The sequence below is a fragment of the Lates calcarifer genome, linkage group LG18 (assembly GCF_001640805.2).
Source record: "Lates calcarifer isolate ASB-BC8 linkage group LG18, TLL_Latcal_v3, whole genome shotgun sequence".
NCBI lineage: Eukaryota > Metazoa > Chordata > Actinopteri > Centropomidae > Lates > Lates calcarifer.
The window spans coordinates 1,079,399-1,090,709 of record NC_066850.1 but is presented as its reverse complement, the minus strand read 5'-3'; the positions used below and the strand labels follow the sequence as shown (position 1 = coordinate 1,090,709).

Below are 11,311 nucleotides of genomic sequence, written 5' to 3'. Positions count from 1 at the left end.
TGTGTAGATTGGTGGTCGTGCTTTTGAAAAATGAGGGTGAGCTGTTGAGACTGGTCAGGTACCAAATCATTCTTTGACATCAAGCTTTTTTCTCTCTAGTTCTGTTGCAACATTTATATGATACTTACAGAAAACATTAAGAACTATCTAACAAATCTCTTGGTTGTATCAGGCAGAAAACATCCATTTCCAATCAGATTTTTTAGCATGGTTTGTTCTATTTATTAATTTATGTCTATTAAATGCTGTGAAGTCTCGTCTTCCTCTACAACTCTCTCCCCCATGCCAGGGAGAAGGCTTCAAAGTAGTGTGAGAGTGAAAGAGATAGATATCAGAGCAAAGTGGGCAGAATTCCCCTCTCTGCGCTCCTGCAACAACCCACCAATGTCCAACCTTCAAAAATACATGAGAGCTAAGAAAGAAAGAGTCAGCTGCATCAATGAATCCGTTCTTGCTGGAGAGGAACAATCGATAATGCTGAAGGCAAAGTGAAAGGACAAATCACACCATTTATGGCAGGATGGCGTTGCCCAACACACATCAGATGAAAAGGTGGAAAAAACTCTGTGAGTGTGTTCTTGTGAATTTGTGTTCATACACATACATGTTTGCAGTCTCTTCTGGATGCCATGAAGTGATCTCTTGATGACAAGGTTGATGTGTTGAAATATAAGCCTTGTAGAAAAGGCCTTTTTCATAGGCGTACAATCACAGGTCCAATTTCTGCAGGTGGCATTATGTGTTTTTTCAACCACCAAATCCCAAATGTCATCAGGCTAACACTAAAATCCAACCTAGTTATTTACTGGAAGCTGCTCTGGGAAGATTTAAAGCGTGACTCAAAGCTCAGTGGAACCTGTTCATGCAAATGCTAACTTTTACAACAAGACATGTTGCCAGCAAACAACAGTGGTAGTTCCTGTGTGTACATCAAGTTTTTGTTTCATGTGAAGGTCTTTAATATAAAAGCACATCTACTAAGTATTTCAGTATGTTTGGTTCCTCTCAGCCTACAGGAGTACTCCTAACCAGACTAACCAGAGCACACCACATTCACCATTTTGATGTAGCATGTTAGCTAACATTTGCTAATCAGCACTAAACACAGAGGGTAGTGTATCTATGTACCCCACTTCCTGTTGTGTTCTGGTAAAATCTGACCCCTTTGAAGTTAAAATATTCCGTAAATATTATCACATTTTTTAAATGTAACAATAATCCTGACCCTACCACTAACCCCCAACCCTATCCCTAACCCTAACAAAATGAGATGTTCCCACAAGTGGAGGCCTATTATACTGAGAGCCTACAGCAGTGCTGGGGAACAGAAAACCCCTTTGCTAAGTTCCCACAGTGTCATAATCAGGAAATACAGAGCTGGGGAACATCTTTTTCAGGTTCCTATTAAGTACCATATGGAGCTTGGGAACACATGACCCTGGGAACATAGGAACGACTCCAACACAAAGCATGACTGAGGCTAATGGCTAATGTATTTGGTCATATCAGAGTATTAGTATTAGTCCATCCAATAGGTGCAGAGGTACGTGACTTGAAGCCACAATGTCAACCTTTTGAGGAAAAGTCAGAGGATCACCAAAGTCATTCATTCTCTGGAGACCAAAAATGTCTGGTCAAAATATTCATGACAATCCGTCCAGCAGTTATTGGCATATTTCAGTGTGGGTCATAGCAGCAGACCAACTGACAGACGCGTGTCAGTAGCATAACTTAAAATAGAGTAGGTAATACACATTTCCTCATCACCTGGAATGTGTTTCTCTAAATAAACCCTGCAGTTAATTGGCCAGACTTCCTCATCTGAAGCAGATGTCAGTAACTCCAGTTTTCTGTTTTGCAATTGAGTCATGTTAACAAAGGTTGGGCGAGCTGTCTAACAAATATGATAAAATGGCCAACTGTCGAGGGATTTACGGCTGTGTCCTCTGACACTTGTTTGTCATCACACATGTAAATCTGTCTGAGTGTCATCCAATGTTTCCTGAAAGAAAGCAGATGGCAGCTGTTTTGACCTCATTGTCACTTAGAGAGTGATGCAGCTGGCTCTTGTACTGGGATGGATTTGGTTTGATTAATTAGCAGTGAATCAGACAGACACAAGTGACAGAGCACAGGTGTGGAAGACTGATCATCAGCCAACCATTACCATTTTATCCTATTTTATTTTACAGGCACTTTTCTGAAGGTCCACAATAGTTAATACAGAGAGGGGTTTGTATGAAATATCCTATAGTCAAATTGTATTTTTAGAAACGCCTATTCTAATAGATGTGTCCTCCTTAAGTATAAACACTGAAGGAATCCTGACCTTTCAATGGATTAACAATGAAAACAATAACTCCCCAGATCGTATCATACTTGATAACATCATACCCCATCCCCACCCCCAGATCAGCCAGCTACTTTCTTCACCCAACTGGTGTCTGCAGTTGCAGAAAAACCTTGGTGGATTGGTCTTTTTGTGTGTTCTCATATTTAAGTTAACTTAGACTTTGTCTCTCAGGGGTGTTTAAGACAGACTGAAACTCCTTAAATGAGTTTAACATCTATACAATAAAAACACCAGGTTTTCATGAAGCGATCCTAATGTTACAGTTAATTATGCAACTGATCCTAGGTCAGCCCACATTTCAGTACACACAGGAAACAAAGCGTGGCCTTTACTTGCATTGACCTTAGTTTTGAATTATGGGCTTTTCAAAGGTGACCTGATTAGGCATTGTTCCAGTGGGACCTTGTCAGGTAAAAGAGCACCTAATGACCATCCTTGCACCTGACTACACAAGCTGTAACATCAGGCTTTGCAACTTAGAGGAAGAAATCCCAAACTATTCCTGTAGTTTTCTCACTTATGAAACAATTTCTATTTTGTTATATTGTTCACTAGTGTCCATTGCAAACTGTACATTGAGCAGTGCAGGACAGTTCTTTCCAACAGAGGCAATAATCCACGTTGTCTCCTGCCCTCTAATTTAATTACCGATCATGTGGCCAGTGAAACAGAAAACAGTGGGCAGCTGAAGAAAACTGCTCTGTTTGCAAAGTCACACCTCCTCCCACTTGAAATAAATGTGTTCGAGTGTGTGTGTTGTTTATGTTCCAGGAAAAAAAAACAGAGGGTCCACCACTGTGTGTCCATGTGGATGGAGAACTGAGGCTTCGATGTAACTGGGCTGATCAGTTTGTTGGATGCAGTTACTGTGGTATCCAGAGCAGATGTCAGAACCAGTCAGAGGGTCCGTATCTGGCTTGTACTTATCAAGCATCTTAGAGCTAGGAATCACATTGACAATTTAACTAGGGCTGAAAAACGTAACCCTACCACAGAATTTGAGTAATTTATTAAGCTTTCTGCTGGCAGTGTCTGTATTCTCCTTTGAGGTTGATTGACATTATCATTTTATGACCCTCTGTAGAGTGAAATTAATGAAGACAGCTTGTCTTTCCCCAGCAGCTCTGGTATGCATAATCAATATAATCAAAAGACAGGATGATCTGGCCAGAGTTTGATGCCAGAAACCAAAAATGGGAGGACTGAAGTTACACACAAGTAACTTTACCTCAACTGATAAAACATTTCATCATACATAGGTTACACCAGTTGAATCTTGGGCTTATTTATTTGCTTTCCAGTGTAATTTTCAGATTTCTTTGGCGACTGCCTCTGCCACAAATGTTCTTTTGTCACGGCTGGGGAAAAAATGTTGAAGCATGCAAGAACAGCTGCCTGTGGACACAGACCCTGCCAGTAGGCGGGCATTATGCAAATGTGTTACACAGTGACGTCCACATGATGTGAAACAAAATGCTGGAAACAACACAACATGAATGTGTGTAAGTTTCATGTAGCTCAACCTGAGCTTTTTATTAAGAAACTGTATAAGAAACTGATCACTACTGAGGCTCCGAGATTCAGAAAGCCCCCCCCCCTACCTACAACCTTCAACCAATCGCTGGTGACTAGAGTTATTTCGGCCAATCAGAAGCGGTTGCTGGGCGGGGCACTGTCATCCGACCAATCGGCGTTTTGGCGGTCAATGTTGGCTTCCGTATTTTGCCATTGCCCGTGAAGCACAGTGAGGTGAGCAGAGCCACAGAAGCAAACAAAGCCGGAAAAACGAGTAAAACAAACTTTGGCGTCGTCACTCTGTCGTTTTTGATCGTTAGCACGGTGAGAAGCTTCCTTACTGATGAAGTGTGGATGCTAAAATAAGCTCTGAAGCAGTTTTTGTCGAACACACCTGCAGCACGAAGGTAAGGCTAACGAGCTAACGTTTGCTGCTGAGTAATAGCGAGTGTTAGCATTACAATTAGCCTTCTCTTTCAATGAAGTGTTTTGGCTGTTTTCGTATGGTTTGGCATGCGTATGTGTTTCCCCGACTTAGGTGTGAGACTCTAATGTGGACGAATGGTAAAACAAACCGCAGCTCTTGTTAGTTTGTGATTAAAACCGAGCGTTAGCATTAGCGTTAGCATTAGCTTTCTCTTTCAGTGGAGTGTTTTGGTCTCTCTTTCTATTTTCACTCGTTTGTATTGCATGGTTAGGAGAATGTTTGTGTTTCCCTGACTTAAGTGTGGGTCCCTAATGTGGACAGATAATAATAATGGGTAGCTCTTAGTAGCCTGTGTGCATCTCCTTGCGGCCACTGCGGGCATGTTCCATCCACGTCTGTTCAAGTCTGTTTGTGGTGATTTAGCTTCTTGTGATCGTTCTGCATCGCTTGGTCACTTTTTCCCCTCAGTGGTCATTATGCATTGTTTTACACCTCAGGTTATTGTGTCCTGTTTTGCGTCTTTGTGGTCGATCTGAATCATTTTCCATCTCCTCCTGGCTGTTATACATACATTTATGATCAGAAGATCCCTTGGACCTGTGCCTCGTAGTATCTGTTCATGGCCATCTATTATTCCCTGTGTATCACTGATAAGGAATTTGTTTGTGGTGACGTTATATGTGATTAAGCACCATTATATGTTAAATACTGGCTTGAAAACTAGAAAATAGTTTCAAAATTGAATTCTAAAAAAGCTTTTCTCTAGCTAGTCTGAATTATTAATGTAAGCAGTAGTTTTACTGTTTAAATCCTGAATCAAACCATAGTATTAAATGAATTTAGTATTGAGTATAATAATAACTGATAAACCTTGTCTACAGTATGTCCGGCATCTTAAGATGTTTTGTCCAATCAACAGTATTTAATTTGCAATCAGCATCATGACAAAGAAAACTATTAAATTCTCACATTTCAGAAGCTTTTCTTAATTAAAACAGTCGATTTTCTGCATCTGGACTAATTTATTGTTGCTCTCCTCATCACCATACAATATCCTTTGGATTGGAATTGTTTCAGGTGAAATTAAAATTGAAAAAATATCCTTGCTTCACTTTGATTGTACATTATCAGAAAATGAATTTAATTTTAATTGTTCATTACTCAGAATATGACTTTAAAAATAGCTTTGCAATATATTAACACCCAGTTTAACACGTCTTTACTTTCAGTAAAGCTGCTGTTAAAACCTTTGTAAATCTAGCTGAATACATATATTTTTAATCTGCATAAATAGGTATTAAATAAGGAGATAGCAGATCAGTTAATCACTCAGTTCTATACCTGAAAGTAGTTAAATATTTTCATCAGTCAAATATATGTGTCACATGTTAACTGGCATTCAGTGTGACTGTAACTGATCCAATTGAATTACTAATGTAAATAAAAGGAAAGGGATACCAAAGTTAATCAGGTTTTCAGTTCTTTATTGGTTTTCATTCATCAAAATAATAAAAGGATGTTGACTAAATATGTGTTAATAGAAGAGGAAGGTGCCCTCACACGCTTAAAGCGCCTCTTACGCAAACGTATGAACGTAATCTTTCAAACTCTTCCTGCTGTAATGTTGTAATGTCAGTTATGACTGACTGTGGTGGAGCAAGTAATTAGAGCTTTTACTTAAGTATAATTACCACAAGTTAAAATCTGAAAAACAGACCATGGAGATAGAAATTTCAAATTTTACTCTAATATTTGTTGTTGTTGGTTCTTATGGAGGTGATGATGGTAAACTGCCCATTTTATGAAACATCACTCTAATGTTTGGAAAATGCTCAGGCTCAGCTATAATGCTTAATAATTATGTATGTTTTGGGTGAATAGGTCATGTACTGAAAATCATTTCATTTGTATAATTCATTTATTTACTCCAGGTGTCACCACTTTGTCCCTGTACCAAGATGATGTTCACTGAGACCAGATGATCCACAGATGGCCTCCAAGTAAGACCACTGAGCACTGACGTTAAATTGTACGTTTAGTGATTGATCTACAATTTGTCAAAAAATAGACATAGCTTGTTAATAAAGTTTATTGACATAGTTCATGTATGAACAGTACATCCATAATATTTATGTATGTTTATGTCTTACTTCCTCCAGGTGTGGCCACTGTCCATGATTGCAGTTCTCATCCAATGAAGGAGTTCTTTGAGACCATCAGATCCACAACAGAGAGGTAATTTAGAGATAAAATGACATCAGCTGATTAAACTGCATAATAACTCAGTAATCAATCTTGAGTGTGAATAGAAAATAAAAACACTCAATGAACAGTTCAAGAGAGACTTTTAAGAATGAGACCAAGTATCAACAACGATCTTTACACCAGTTATACCTTGTTAGAAGTAGCTATTTGTAATGGATTCCATGTATTTTGGAAAAGGTCTGGTTTTAAATAACTGTCCTATGTTTTTCAGGTGAACTCACAGAGACCAATGCATCCACTGAAAGTGAAGGTAGGAAAATATTTTTTATTTCTTCTAAAAAAAACAATCAGGAAAGAAAATAGTCCTGAAACTTTGCATAAACAAACTATTAAGCACAATATACATGAAAGTTAAATTATCCCTCAGATATTACACAGAAACAAAAACCATGATTGTAATATAAGTTTAAATCCATGCTTTAACTATTACATTTTAATAGTTATTTTCTACTAATACAATTTTCATTTACCTTTGAAAGTTGTATTTAATTGTTTTAGATTATTACTTAAACTCTTGTTTCCTGTTGAAACAAGGACAGTTCACAATTGAAAAAGTACTTATTGATCAGTTTCTGCAACTAACAAACACATGTTCTGTCTCTGTAGGTGGAGGCTGGTGGTGGAAGCAGCAGGTGAAGTTCTGGACCTGAAGTGGATGACAAACAACAGTTGTGAACTTGTTAATTCATATCAAATGGACACAGGCCACCTCCTCCAGTCAGTGTTGGAGTCTCTTACAGGTCCCACATGCATGAGCACATTTCCAAAGACTAACTGCTTGTAATACAGGCAGCAGCAAGTGTGCTCACAACTACATGATGTGTAGGTGAGAATAAAACAAAGCACCTCCCAGTGGTCAAATGTCTGTCAGTGTTTAATCTCTGAAACAAAATGGTTCTAACTTTGCAGTTGCATGTTTATACATTAACTATGATTTAACACTGTTTAATAGCAGTTCATAGAATCACTTTATTATTTTCTATTAAGCAAAAATGCAATTAATAATATTCATTGAGTTAAGTCATAAAGATGTTTAACAACCAATGGGCTGAGAGCTACAGACAGAGCCAAGCTATTGTGACTAGTTATCACTCAGCATCAACTCATGCTAAAGCTGTTAATCCACATTATACAGACAAATGTACCTTATGTTTACTTTACACTAATAAAAGCCCTGAAACAGTAGAGCCAGCTCATCCTTAACACTGTACAAATACACCTGAGTTACACAACAGAGCAAAGTGCCTCCTACTGGTTAAAAGTGTATCGTCTGTACTTAATATTGTCTAGAACAAAATCATTAAAATATGTCTTACAAAACTTACTGAGTTGTGTGTTTATTCTTTTGATTTCAACGTACCTGAAAGACTTTGTAAATTTCTGCATTGTGGGACTAATAAAGGGTTATCTTATCTTTTATGACTTACTATAACATTTTTGACCACATGCTGTAATCTCTCATCAAACTAACCCTAACCCTAACCCTAAGACTTTTTTAGGACATTTTTGACCACATGCTGTAATCTCTCATCAAACTAACCCTAACCCTAACCCTAAAACGTTTTTAGGACATTTTCGACCACATGCCGTAATCTCTCATCAAACTAACCCTAACCCTAACCCTAAGACTTTTTTTGGACATTTTTGACCACATGCCGTAATCTCTCATCAAACTAACCCTAACCCTAACCCTAAGACTTTTTTTGGACATTTTTGACCACATGCTGTAATCTCTCATCAAACTAACCCTAACCCTAACCCTAAGACTTTTTTTGGACATTTTTGACCACATGCCGTAATCTCTCATCAAACTAACCCTAACCCTAACCCTAAGACTTTTTTAGGACATTTTTGACCACATGCTGTAATCTCTCATCAAACTAACCCTAACCCTAAGACTTTTTTAGGACATTTTTGACCACATGTTGTAATCTCTCATCAAACTAACCCTAACCTTAAGACTTTTTTTGGACATTTTTGACCACATGCCGTAACCTCTCATCAAACTAACCCTAACCCTAACCCTAAGACTTTTTTTGGACATTTTTGACCACATGCCGTAATCTCTCATCAAACTAACCCTAACCCTAACCCTAAGACTTTTTTAGGACATTTTTGACCACATGCTGTAATCTCTCATCAAACTAACCCTAACCCTAACCCTAAAACTTTTTTAGGACATTTTCGACCACATGCCGTAATCTCTCATCAAATTAACCCTAACCCTAACCTCTCATCAAGCTCTAACCCTAACCCTAAGACTTTTTTTCGACATTTTTGACCACATGCTGTAATCTCTCATCAAACTAACCCTAACCCAAAGACTTTTTTTGGACATTTTTGACCACATGCCGTAATCTCTCAGCAAACTAACCCTAACCCTAACCCTAAGACTTTTTTTGGACATTTTTGACCACATGCCGTAACCTCTCATCAAACTAACCCTAACCCTAACCCTAAGACTTTTTTTGGACATTTTTGACCACATGCCGTAATCTCTCATCAAACTAACCCTAACCCTAACCTCTCATCAAGCTCTAACCCTAACCCTAAGACTTTTTTAGGACATTTTTGACCACATGCTGTAATCTCTCATCAAACTAACCCTAACCCTAACCCTAAAACGTTTTTAGGACATTTTCGACCACATGCCGTAATCTCTCATCAAACTAACCCTAACCCTAACCCTAAGACTTTTTTTGGACATTTTTGACCACATGCCGTAATCTCTCATCAAACTAACCCTAACCCTAACCCTAAGACTTTTTTTGGACATTTTTGACCACATGCTGTAATCTCTCATCAAACTAACCCTAACCCTAACCCTAAGACTTTTTTAGGACATTTTTGACCACATGTTGTAATCTCTCATCAAACTAACCCTAACCCTAAGACTTTTTTTGGACATTTTTGACCACATGCCGTAACCTCTCATCAAACTAACCCTAACCCTAACCCTAAGACTTTTTTTGGACATTTATGACCTCATGCCGTAATCTCTCATCAAACTAACCCTAACCCTAACCCTAAGACTTTTTTAGGACATTTTTGACCACATGCTGTAATCTCTCATCAAACTAACCCTAACCCTAACCCTAAAACTTTTTTAGGACATTTTCGACCACATGCCGTAATCTCTCATCAAATTAACCCTAACCCTAACCTCTCATCAAGCTCTAACCCTAACCCTAAGACTTTTTTTGGACATTTTTGACCACATGCCGTAATCTCTCAGCAAACTAACCCTAACCCTAACCCTAAGACTTTTTTTGGACATTTTTGACCACATGCCGTAACCTCTCATCAAACTAACCCTAACCCTAACCCTAAGACTTTTTTTGGACATTTTTGACCACATGCCGTAATCTCTCATCAAACTAACCCTAACCCTAACATCTCATCAAGCTCTAACCCTAAGACTTTTTTTGGACATTTTTGACCACATGCCGTAATCTCTCATCAAACTAACCCTAACCCTAACCCTAACCCTAAGACTTTTTTAGGACATTTTTGACCACATGCCGTAACCTCTCATCAAACTAACCCTAAGACTTTTTTTGGACATTTCTGACTACATGCTGTAATCTCTCATCAAACTAACCCTAACCCTAACCCAAAGACTTTTTTGGACATTTTTGACCACATGCTGTAATCTCTCATCAAACTAACCCTAACCCTAACCCTAACCCTAAGACTTTTTTTTGGACATTTTTGACCACATGCTGTAATCTCTCATCAAACTAACCCTAACCCTAACCCTAAGACTTTTTTTGGACATTTTTGACCACATGCCCTAATCTCTCATCAAATTAACCCTAACCCTAACCTCTCATCAAGCTCTAACCCTAACCCTAAGACTTTTTTAGGACATTTTTGACTACATGCCGTAACTGCTCATCAAACTAACCCTAACCCTAACCCTAAGACTTTTTTTTGGACATTTTTGACCACATGCTGTAATCTCTCATCAAACTAACCCTAACCCTAAAACTTTTTTAGAACATTTCTGACTACATGCCGTAACTGCTCATCAAACTAACCCTAACCCTAACATCTCATCAAGCTCTAACCCTAAGACTTACTTTGGCCATTTTTGACCATACTTTCCTATGACATTTTTAGCATATTTTTGACCACAAACTATATAGTATGACATTTTGGTGATATTTATGACCACATACTATTCAATTCAATTCAATTTTATTTATATAATTCAATTCAATTTCAATTCAATTTTATTTATATAGCACCAAATCACAACAACAGGAGAGGAAGGGGGTGGGGGTGGGGGATAGCGAGAGAAGAACATAGCATAACACAGGTTCCAATAAAATGTAAGGTGATGCCAGTAATACAGCAGTAGTAATGATAGCAGTGATAATTAAAGTATTAACTGCTAATATAGCAATACAACTAATAGCAGTATAAGTCATTTCTAATTATAGCAGCAGGTGTTGAGTGGAGTTGTAGGAGAAGCAGGAGACTTGTCATCACAGATCAGACTCTACAGCTCCAGAGGCAGAAATACCTGCAGAAAGAGACAGAGACTATGACTTTTTGGTGACATTTTTGACCACATACTATACTATGACATTTTTAGCATATTTTTGACCACATACTATACTATGACATTTTTAGCATATTTTTGACCACATACTATACTATGACATTTTTGATAGACATATTTTTGACACACATAGCTATACTATGACTTTTTGGTGACATTTTTGACCACATACTATACTATGACT

General features: G+C 38.0%; 2 long non-coding RNA genes across 3 annotated transcripts in view; one reads left to right on the top strand and one right to left on the bottom strand.

Moving 5' to 3' along the window:
- Positions 1-4,054: 4,054 nt before the first annotated feature.
- Positions 4,055-7,870, top strand: LOC127139018 (uncharacterized). Of its 2 annotated transcripts, none has more exons than XR_007815051.1 (5): positions 4,055-4,275; positions 6,227-6,324; positions 6,455-6,530; positions 6,772-6,810; positions 7,167-7,870. It is a non-coding gene; the product is annotated as an uncharacterized LOC127139018 (long non-coding RNA). The 2 variants fall into 2 exon arrangements; XR_007815050.1 differs by having other exon boundaries at positions 4,056-4,275; positions 6,227-6,295.
- A 2,873-nt stretch (positions 7,871-10,743) lies between these two features.
- Positions 10,744-11,311, bottom strand: part of LOC127143545 (uncharacterized) — a 3,959-nt gene continuing 3,391 nt past the window's right edge. Inside the window, exon 3 of the long non-coding RNA XR_007815069.1 lies at positions 10,744-11,088. This is a non-coding gene — a long non-coding RNA (uncharacterized LOC127143545). The remainder of the gene's footprint in view (positions 11,089-11,311) is intronic.